Raw genomic sequence first — 11359 nt, forward strand, 5'->3', positions numbered from 1 at the left:
TCCCTCCCTCCCTCCCTCCCTCCCTCTCTGTCTCTTCCTGTGTCTCTGTATTGGCTCTCCCTCTGTCCTTCTTTTCCAAACATGAGATAAACAGCTTTGAGCTGACACACGCTTCCCAAACAACAGCTCCAATGGATCCTGCACTGAAACTTAAAACCCTGTGAGTCAAAATCAATCCTTTCTCCTTTAAATTTTCATTCTTGGGAGTTTCGTCACTGGGACAGACAGCTGACACTCACCTCTTTGGAGCCCTTCTTTCAGTCCTCCCCTACATCCCAGCTAAGGAACTCATCTCTGGCTCATCACGTTGGGCTCAGCCATGTTGGCCAGTAGCCCGAGGCAGACAGCGTCTATGTGCAAATCTAAGCCTGAGTCTTAGAAGGCATTGCATATCTCCAGTGCTGCCTCTAGAAGAGCCTGCCCCAGAGGGAGGATGAGGCACACGCAGTGAGGCCTCAGCTGCTATAGCACAAAGCCGAGCTAAACAGCCTGGCCCGGGCGAGACCACTGAACTGCAGCCAAACTGGGAGATTCCTGGTGCACAGCGTTTGGGGCGGTTTGTTTTGAAGCATTTCTGTGGCAAGAGTCAATGGCTGCCCATAATCTCAAGAAAGCAGCCATCTCATTCCATACACAAAGAAGGACAAAGAGCAGAAGGCCTGTCCCAGATGGCTTTTCTCTTTAATTAGTCTTTAGAGATACTTCACCCAGCCATTTCCATCTCTATCCCCTTGGCCAAAGTCTTTGCCATGTCCATCCTGAGTCTGTAGCAAGGGAAATATTTTTAACCGAGCCGCTCCAAGCCAAATCTAGGTCTTTATTTGGCTGGACGTTAATCTAGAGCATAGCACGGGTAGAAATAGAAAACAAACACATAAGAGATCATTTTAGGTGCCAGCAAATGCTGTGTGAGAGAAAGAAAATAGAAAGAATGGTTAGAGGATCATTGGTGCAGAGGCTTGTAGTAGCTCAGAGAACCGGAGAAGGCAACCAGAACCATACAAGAGAACTGGGTGCCCAAAGGAAAAAGCAAAGACGAAAGTCCCAACCCAGAGGCATGCCCAGCAGACCTGAACAACAACAGGAAATGATGTGGTAGCTGGGAAGCAGCAAGCAAGAGGGGAGAGGCAGAGAGTTGAGCAGGCAGCCTACTGTGGAGTTCTATGGACTCTGACCAGAAGCCTGTGTGTTGCTCTAGTTGATCTACAAAGATTACTTCAGAGGGTCTGTGCAGGGAGGATCATAAAGACAAGAGCAGAAGCACCAGTAAGCAGTTGCTGCGTGCAAGCAAGAGAAGCATCAAATGCAGTTGATATTATTCAACGCTGAATTAGAAACGCTAGCCAGTGTAATAAGACGAGAAAAAAAAAATCAGTAAAAAGCATACAGAATAAAAGAGAAAAAAAAAACTTGTCTCTACAGGTGGGTGGCACAGTTGTTTACATAGAATAATCACATAAGTTGCAAAGAAGCTATTCAAAAGCTAGTAGAAAAGGTAGCAAGATCATAGTATACAAAATCACATGCAAAAATCCAGTGTTGACCTATATGCCAACAAGAAACAATTTAAAAATTACAATGTTGGAAGTACCATTTACAACACTACTCCTAAAACCTGAAATAATGTTGTCAATCCACCAAAACAAATGGAATGTTTATATCTTTTTTGGCTTTTCAAGACAGGGCTTCTCTGTATAGCCCTGGCAGTCCTGGAACTCACTCTGTAGACCAGGGTGGCCNCGAACTCAGAAATATACCTGCCTCTGCCTCCCAAGTGCTGGGATTAAAGGAGTGTGCCACCACTGCTCGGTGGAATGTCTATATCTTAGCAAATATAAAACTGCATAAAATAATTCAGGTGGAACATACATAAATCGAAAGACATGGTATAACAGATACCAACTTTCCACAAACTGATCTGCAGTCCAAATCACTATCAAAATCACAAGAGGATTTTCAAAAACTCAACAGGGTGAGTCTAGTCTTTCTATGTAGAAACAAAGTAGCAATTTTGAAAAAGCAACAAAGTTGGAGAGTACACACTGACTGGATAAGATTTTCTACAACGCTAGACTAATTCTAACCTGGGGTATTGGTAAAGAATAAGCCTAATAAGCAATGTTCAACAGGAAAAAAAAACGTCCAGCAACAGGATCCTATACATGTAATTAACTGATTTACATATTGTAGGGATGCAACAACAATCTTTCCAACAAGCAGCAGGGACCAACTGTACATCCATAATCTAAAAAAGGAGAAAGAGGAAGAGGGTGGAAAGAAAGAAACAAAAGAAGAAAAGAGCACTATCTGCTCTTCCAGAGGTCTTGTGCTCAGTTTCCAGCAACCACATGGTGGCTCACAACCATCTGTAATGGGATCTGACACCTTTTTCAAAATTTGACAAACTGGATATCAACAAAGTTAAAAGCTTCTAATGCCTGAGGGACACTGTTGGGAGGCTATAAGGTAAGCCATAGACTGAGTATTTGATAAAGAAAATATAAAAAAATTAATAGTCCATAATAAGAAAACACGACCCAAATTAGAAACGAGCCAAATTCTGAACAGATACTTCAGCAAAGAAGATATGTGGGTGGAAAAATGTTAATTAATCAAAAGAATCCAAAATTATTAATCATTAGGGAAATGTAAATTAAAACCATAATGAGATACTATAACATACTCATTGAAATGGCTAAAAAAAGAAAAATTAAAGCAGGTTGTACCAAGCTCTGATAAAAACACAACACAACGGACACTCTCATACATTGCTATGGAAAGACAAATGGGGTAATGGCTTTGAAAGACAATTTGGGCTTTCATGTAGATTAACATAACTTGCCTATGTGGGACTGGAGAGAGAGCTCAACAGTGAAGAGCTCACTCAGCTCCTGGAGAGGACCTGGGTTCGGGTACCAGCACCCACATCAGGTGGCTCACAACATCCTCCAACTCCAGCTCCAGGGGAGCTGATGCCCTCTTCTGGCCACTGTGGGCACCTGCAGTCATACACACACACACACACACACACACACACACACACATACACACTCACATACAATGCATATACATAATCCTTAAAGTAGTAAAAACACAAAATAATAATAATCAAAACTTGCCTTATGAACCAGCAATCTCATTGTTAAGTATTTACTGAGGGAAAAAAAAAAAGAACATATAACATATATTCACACAGAAACCTATATACATTTACAGCAGCTCTAATCATTCAAAAATTAATGTGCTAAAGGATGACAACAACCCAGCATCCCTTAATAAGTAAATAGTAATCTAAACAATGGAATATAGCCAGGTAAAGTCCTACTGCTGACCGGTGACACTCCCAGGATGAATCTGGAAAACATGAACCCCAGAGAAGGGATCCAGATTCCAGAAGCCTCACACTGGTTCTGTTCTGATTCAGCTGCAGAAAGGTAAGACTGCAAGAAAGAAAGCATCCTCCTAGCCGTCAAGAAGCAGGGAGAAGGAATATGGTTGGCTACAGTGCTGTGGGTGTTCTGGTTCATTCCAGCAGAGGACTATGTGCCTAGCTAAGAGTGTCACCCTTCATCCCACTGTGTCCATAAAAAGGTGAATGAAGGCCAAGGGCGGTGGCACATGCCTTTGATCCCAGCACACAGGAGGCAGAGCAAATGGCTCTCTTTGACTTTCAGACCAGCCAGGGCTACAGAGTGAGACCCCCAACTTTAAGAAAAGAAAGCGAACAGAATCAATAAGCCTGATTTTGGAAAGACGGCTTTCAGTCCATTTCCAGTCCAAGCAGCCAACACAAGTTGGTTTCATGAGAAACACGGGGAAGGGAAAAGGAGAAGCTGACAGGTGAGTGATTGGGAGAGCTGACAGGGAGGAGGGTCTGGTTGGACAGCTGGCTGCTCAGACAGATGGACTTCAATCAGAATGGACAGCTGAGCTAGGCCAGACAGGACAGGGACCTACTGAGGACGAACAGCCAGACTCAGTCACACTGTGGAGCGTCCATCCTAGCGAGTGTGAGACCTCAAGGTAGCAAGGAAGGCCAGAGAAGCATCAGTCTGATTCTCTACTGGACCAGACTCATCCACTCCACAAGGTTTTCATAGCACCAACCTGGCACCTGGTGTTTCTCACTCACTGCAGCTGGCTTGTGTGGTCCATCTGATGCGCTCAGACCCTGTTGAACTGAAGGAGAGATGAACACACAGGGACAACCCAAGGTCACTCAGAGGGCAAGTGATGGGAGTAAGTTTATATCCAAACTGAACTACTCCCAAGTCGGATTTCTCCCCTTGGTACCACAGACTCCCAACCAGGATGTCAGGACACTCGAGCTTAAGGTTGAATGGAGGAAGTGGCCAACTCTACTTACAAAATTCATGTTTCTGTCATGTTGGCCGTAATAACACTGTCACTAACCACTCTGTACATACAGAGTGACTTTTTATGCTCTGTCTTATTTTTGATTCTCCAAAGGGAATCCTCTCTCCCACTTCTTCCAGGGTCCCCCCCCCCAAGTTCAGGCTCCTCTCCCATCTTAATTACAAAAGATATAAACAGCTGGCAGCTTTGTTTTAGCAGCTGTGTCCCCAAAGCCTGTCCTGGCCGGATCCCCGATCCCTGGCTGGCCCCTCAGTCAGATTCAGATGAGGGCACAGGAAGGCATCCCTGATGACTATCAACCTCTGTTCCTCTCAGGGTCTCAGTGACTCAGACCCCCCACGTCCAAGGCTGACCTCTGCTACAGGCTTCTCAGGGCCTGAACCAAGACCCAGCTGAGCTGCTGTCCGGGATGAGTACAGGAAGTAGCTGTGGCTGCTATGGCAACGAGGCTTTGCACTGTCTGCCCAGAACAAAGAGGGCTTTCTTGGCCCTCGAACCCTGTGGTCAGCAGGCTGTGAACATTGCCATCTAAGAAAAGCCTGTATCATCTCAGCTGTCCAGCCCCTCACTCTCTCCTGTGGCAGACATCTCAGTGGCATTTTCCATCTGGAGCCTGGGATGCTCCCTGCTTCTAAGGAAGATGGATGAGAAAGGATGAAGAGGAAACAGAAAGTGGTCCAGAGACTCAAAGATGTGTACCCCAGAGAGTCTATATTAGTTAGGCTTCAGGCCACTACGGTGAAATACCTTATAGAAGGATTTCTTTGGGCTCCAGGCCTTAGGAGATTCAGCTTCTCATTTATAGGGAAGGCATGGCCGGGCAAGGGGTAGGCATGGTATAGGGGGAGGTATAGCACATGGGGTGAGGGGAATGGCATGGTACAGGTCGGGGGGGAATGGTGGGGAGGCAAGGCATGGTATGGGGCTGGGAGTAGATGGGAGGTGGGGAGGCCATGGTACAGTGGGAGCTGTCAGCACCGAATATTAATGACACTAAACAGTAAATACAGAGTTCAGGCTGGGACCAGGCTGAGCTCTGTAAGTCTGCAGCTATGGCCTTACAGCCTATATCTGCCAGCTAGTAATATCCAAAAGGTGCCACAGCCTCACATTATTTGAGGACCAAGAGTTGTAAACACAGGAGCCTGATGGAGGGCATTTCACACTCAAACCATAACAGCTTCCTGGCCCAGTGACACTTAACATTCAAATAGACAGGCAGGAATTGTCCTCGGGTCACCAGCTCAGGTTCAGCTCAAATGGGTCCTGGCAGCCTTTCTGCCATTCTCAGTCTGGGCCTCAGCCAAGTTTTCTACTGTCCCTCCAGGCACAGAAGCTATGTTTCAGACTCACGCACCTTAGCTAATGGTGCTAGCCGACAAGTGGCTTCCAGATACCCACCCTGCCATCACTGGACCCAAAAGGCTTACACTGAAGGCAGGATAGCCAGTGTTGGCCTTCAAACATCTAGCCCAGATCAAGCTTTGGAAACTCTCCAAGACTAGGTAGACAGCTGGAAAGCTATTGGGTACAAAAGAAGGATCACAGAGTTGAGAAGGTCACCGAGTGGGAAGGGTCAAGGATATGGTTCAAACCTAAAACCTAGTATGGGGAAGGGATATGACGACATAGGAATGAGGTGAAGTTGGACAGCCCTGGCAGAATCCAGAACTAGCCGTGGATTTGAGGCAGGCTCCACTTTCTCTAGGTCTTCCATGGTCCTATGGTCTCCCTCCTCCAGCCACTGATGGACACTGCTGTTCCCCTTGGCATCAATTGAAAGGGCTCTGCGGGAAGCCTCTGTAAGTCTATTCTTGAATGCACTACCAAGAAGTGATCCTCTCCTGCGGTGTTGCCCTGTTGCTTTTAAGCAAACTGCACAGTGAGGACTTTTGCTGTGAAGCCGGAGGTTGCAGTTCCTGCTGCATCGTGGCAGTTCCAGCCACTATTGCAACACTGTTCCTTGGTCAGGGACTTCACACAATTCCCTCATCTGTTAACAAAGTACAGGGGCTAGCCAGGAGTTCTCTTCGCTTCCTTCCAATTCTGACATTCTGTGGGCAAGACTGCTCCAGCTAATTTTAAAATTATTTGGGAAGATAGGACTCAGGAGGTGGCAGTCACACAAGCATGAAGACCTGAGTTTTGGTCCCAAACACCTGTGTAAAAGCTGGATCCAGTGGCCTACACTGTATCCCAGCATAGCGGGCAGAGAAGAAAGACATGTGGATTCCTGGAGCCCAGTGGCCAACTAGCCTAGCCAAACAGACACCGCAGGTCCAGTGATAGATCCTACCTCAGAAAATAAGGTGGAAAGAGCTCAAGGCATCTTTGACTTGTCCACCATTGACTCCATTCTCCACAGGAAACCACACTCATGTGTATCCGCACCTATCCATGCATACACTGACATGCAATGATTTCAGCTTGAGAACCAATGTATTAGTATCAGCAAAGCTTTGGTGGAGAAAACACACACACACAGCAACACACACATACATAACATGCACACAGTACACACACACTACACATATACATAACAACATACAACACATACATATAACACACACCACACACATATAACACACACAGCATACACACATAACACACACATACATAACATATACAGCACACACATAGCACACACACATAACACACATATATAACACATAGCACACAAATATAACACACATGCATAACACACAGCACACATATATAACACACAGACAGCATACACATATAACACATACATAATACACAGCACATACATATAATACACAGGCATAACACACAGCATACACATATAACACACAGCATACACATATAACACATACATAACACACAGCACATACATATAATACACATGCATAACACACAGCACACGCATATAACACACACAGCATACATATATAACACACATACACACTCACATTCTTCATATCTTTAAGAGCCTGTAGCCCAGTGCCTGTGAAGTGTGAGTTCATCTCCTGACTCTGCTTTCTGGTCACATGACCTCAGACAAAGCACTTTCTGGTTCCTCCTCTCAGAGAATGAAGCTAAAAGCAGTATCTGTGTCTCTTCCTTGCTGTGCTTTCAATGCGAAACATATGTAACGTTCTCCGTCACTGTTTGGCAGACAGTAAATGATAAAGAGCAGAGTGTGACCATTGATATGTGTTGAATGAATGAATGAATGAGAGAGAGAGAAACAGGTCAAGAGGAAAGACATATGGCATGTTTTCTTATGTGAAATCAGTGGTGTGTGTGTGTGTGTGTGTGTGTGTGTGTGTGTGTGTTCAAAGAAGACAGGAGTGACTATCAAGGAAAGAGGAATCAATGAGCAATGGGCATGGGGGACAACCAGGGGTTGAATATGAACAAGGCAATATATGTGTATGTGTGTGTATGTATATATGAATATATGCATATATATGAAACTTTTTTACATATCATATATGTTAACTTTAAGTGGGACATGGTGGCATATACCTACAACCCCAGGATTCAGGAGGCTGAGGCAGGAAAATTGTTGCACATTCAAAACCAAATTCACCTGTATAGCTAGTTCAAGGCTAGCCTCTGTTGCATAGCAAATCTGTGTCTCAAAAAAAAAGTGATTTTTTTTTTTTTTTTTTTTAGAGGAAGACCTGGGTCAAGGGTACTTTCTACTTTCTGCACTTGCAGCTTGCCTCAAGTAAGCATGACCTAGGCGTGTAGCTTTCACTAACTTCTACCCCAGAGAGCCCCTCTGGGATCAGCCTGTGACCTGCAGGCAGGTCTCCTCCCCTTTCTTGTCCAGTGTCTCCCCTTTCTTTATCACTCCACAACCCCATACTCCTCGGGTATGCTTTGACTCAGAATCCACTTCTTTTTTTTTTTTTTTTAAGATTTATTTATTTATTATATGTAAGTACACTGTAGCTGTCTTCAGACACTCCAGAAGAGGGAGTCAGATCTTGTTACGGATGGTTATGAACCACCATGTGGTTGCTGGGATTTGAACTCCAGACCTTCGGAAGAGCAGTCNGGTGCTCTTACCCGCTGAGCCATCTCACCAGCCCAGAATCCACTTCTTGATTCTCTGAGACTGCTGATCTCGATCTAGGAGCCCGATTAGAGGTGGGCTCCTGCCCTGTGATCTCTGAGCCGTGTGGGTAAAGAGCTACACCCAAGCAAGAGCCTACAAGGAACAGGCCATCCAACAGTGAGTGACAGCCAACGGACACTGTGGGACTGAGGTCGCAGATATCCAAGTAGGAAGAGTAAGCCCTATTTTCTGGGCGCTGTTCCACATGCTCCAAATCGAACCTGATCCAGGATAGGGGACTCTGTAGTCCAAAGTCAGCGATAGAAGCCCCACACTGTAGACAGGGATGCAGAAGGGGCTCCTGAGCCACGAAGAGGAGTGGACAGTAGTCAGAGTGGTCAATAAGGACCCAGGAAGTCCCTTGGGAAGAAATCCCTGTCTTCTGAAAGAGTGCAGAAGCCAAGGCTGGAACTACAGGGAGCTAGGGAAGCTCATGTTCCAGCCTGTTTCCCAGAAGCGACCCCCACCTCTTTTGCCCCAGTGTAGATGACAGATACAACAAAGGCCAGCGACCAGGGGGCCACATGTCAGAATCTGGGGCTGCATCCTCTAGGCCTATCAGAGGTATGCACGGGCACAGGGACTAAGGGGAGCTTGGGAAGCTCGATGGTCACAGGACAGTGACTGGGGGGCGACTTCTGTCTCTCACACCTTGCAGATCCATCTCTGGCACAGCTGGGAGCAGAGCTGAGCCCATGTCTGGAGGCAGAGCATCCCCGGGCAAAGAGAGGACCTCTGGGGGCTAGGACAGGTTGTGGAGACTGTGGACCAGGTAGCCTGGCTGCTCAACTTCAGGCTGCCTTCCAGCCCTCCAGGGTCCTCGGCCCAACAGCCTCAAATTATCCTGCCATTAGTGGTGATCCATCCCTTCTGAGCGCCCGTGCCATTTCATCACACCGTCTCAGCATCCAACATTAGGAGATAACTGCGCTCACAACATATGTCATTACTCATTAAGGGACTTTTTCTGGATTATGGCTGGGGCTTAATGACTTGTTAAAGATGTTTAACACTTACAATTTTGTTTTTAATTTAGGAAGCAGCATGATCAAACTGCGCCCTGAGACTCTCTCCTCGATTTGGTGAAATCTGGAGATGGGCCGGCTCCGGGGCTGCCTGTGCAGGGGAGGTGATCCTTAAATTGAATTGCAGCCCTCGGAGGGGTGTTTGCCCCGTCAGCTGCTGCCAGGATCTGACATGTTAATGGGGCTGAGGAAACAATGGGTTTCAGAGGTAATTGCTGAAGCAATGACTTCCAGGCAACATTTGACTTAAAAGAAGTGCTGTTGCTGAAGGGAGGGGCAGCTTTACTCCAGAACTCCAGCCTGAGTCTATGCTTAACTCTGGTGGGCCTGCACCCTGCAACCCCAGATGCTGACACGTGGCTTCCTGGGCACTGGCCTTCGTTATGTCTGTCATCTCCAGTGGGGCTTGCTTGGGTAAAGGAGGTTTGGGATGCTGCCAGGAGAGGGGCCAGAACATGAGGTTCCTGATGAAACATTTGGGAAGGCAGACTCCAGAGGCAGAAGGGCCTGTGACTCCTCACGTCCCACTGCACGGGGGCTGCCATCCCTGGAGACCTCTGTGGTCTTGCACACAGTGCACCACGGATTTGGTGTGAAGGGTCGCCCTTGCTGTCTCGGAGGAAGCCATCTCTCTTGTCTTTTCTGCACTGCTTCAGTCTCTGGAGTACCAGGCATAGAAAAGCCCTCTTCTCTCTCAGTGGCTTCCAGAACCCTGGAAGCAGCTGCCTGAGCCACCGGGCCAGACCTCGGAGAAGGCAGGCCTCATAAGGCCACCCATCACACAAAAGCGGTTGAGTCTGAACAAGCCTCAGGCCCGGTCCCAGAGATCTCAGAGTATCCTGGGCTTTGCCCAAGCCCTTCCGGACTTCGGGCTTTGGTGGGGTGATCTCTCCCTACCCCTGGAGGAGGAGAGTCTACCAAGAAAATCTAGCTTCCTGACTACGGAAGCTGTCGGCCCAGGGGAGTCCAGCGAGATTCTCCCGGGTCTCCTCACGACAAGAGGTATCGGTGGATTGTGTGTGTCCTGAAGTGATAAAGCACCAACATGCTGTAGACAGAGGCACGTGGAGACGATAGCCGGCAGAGGAGGGAACCCTTCCCCGTGTAGTAGGGAGCTGATGCATGTCCAAGAGTTAAAGCCTTTCCTTCCCATACCAAGGTCCCCAAAGCTCGGTGGCCTCCATACCAAGGCCCCCAAAGCTTGGCGGCCCTCCATACCAAGGCCCCATTTTAATACTAAAGAGATTACCACAGGGGATCACAGACAGAGCAGAGCCTCCCAGGACAGGGAGCAGACTGCCTTCCATAGCCTCTACACACCCAAATGCACCTGCTGCCCTTAGCTCCTCTGTAGTACTACCCTTCTTCCTTCTTCACATGCATCCCATCCATGCATCCTCCGAGCGCCAGGCCTCCCCTCCTCCCCGTCTTCACAGAGCCTCACTTAGTCATCTCTCACAGGACAGAGCTGCTCGGAGGCATAACCTTCTGTGGGACCAGTAGATCTGACCTAGTGTGCCCTGCGTCTTACACGGCAGATAGAAGTAGGCTGCCACGTTTGGGAAAGAGAGAGGAAAGAAGAGAGAAGAATGAGAGAGAGGAGAGAGAGGGTGGAAAGGGAAGGGAGGGGGTAGGGGAGGAGGGAAGGGAAGAAAAACATAAGTAACATTTCTGTAGAGAAGGAGAGGGAAAAGCCACACTCCTGAGTTCATGGGTCAGGTTCTACCTCAGGGACTCCCGCTCACCACTCAGCTTCTGGACATTTCACTTTGGATTTATTGTCCACCTTGATGGAAAGAGATTGCACTGTCACAGAACAGCAGTCCTCTCTCTCTCTCTCTCTCTCTCTCTCTCTCTCTCTCTCTCTCTC

At 47.4% G+C, this 11359-nt stretch overlaps 1 long non-coding RNA gene across 1 annotated transcript in view; it reads right to left on the bottom strand.

Moving 5' to 3' along the window:
• Positions 1–3124: 3124 nt before the first annotated feature.
• LOC110322734 overlaps positions 3125–11359 on the bottom strand; it is a 35416-nt gene continuing 27181 nt past the window's right edge. The window contains exons 3-4 of the long non-coding RNA XR_002380585.1: positions 4133–4179; positions 3125–3956 (exon numbers count right to left, since the gene is read on the bottom strand). This is a non-coding gene — a long non-coding RNA (uncharacterized LOC110322734). The remainder of the gene's footprint in view (positions 3957–4132; positions 4180–11359) is intronic.

Source organism: Mus pahari, chromosome 6 (genome assembly GCF_900095145.1).
Source record: "Mus pahari chromosome 6, PAHARI_EIJ_v1.1, whole genome shotgun sequence".
Classification (NCBI taxonomy): Eukaryota; Metazoa; Chordata; class Mammalia; order Rodentia; family Muridae; genus Mus; species Mus pahari.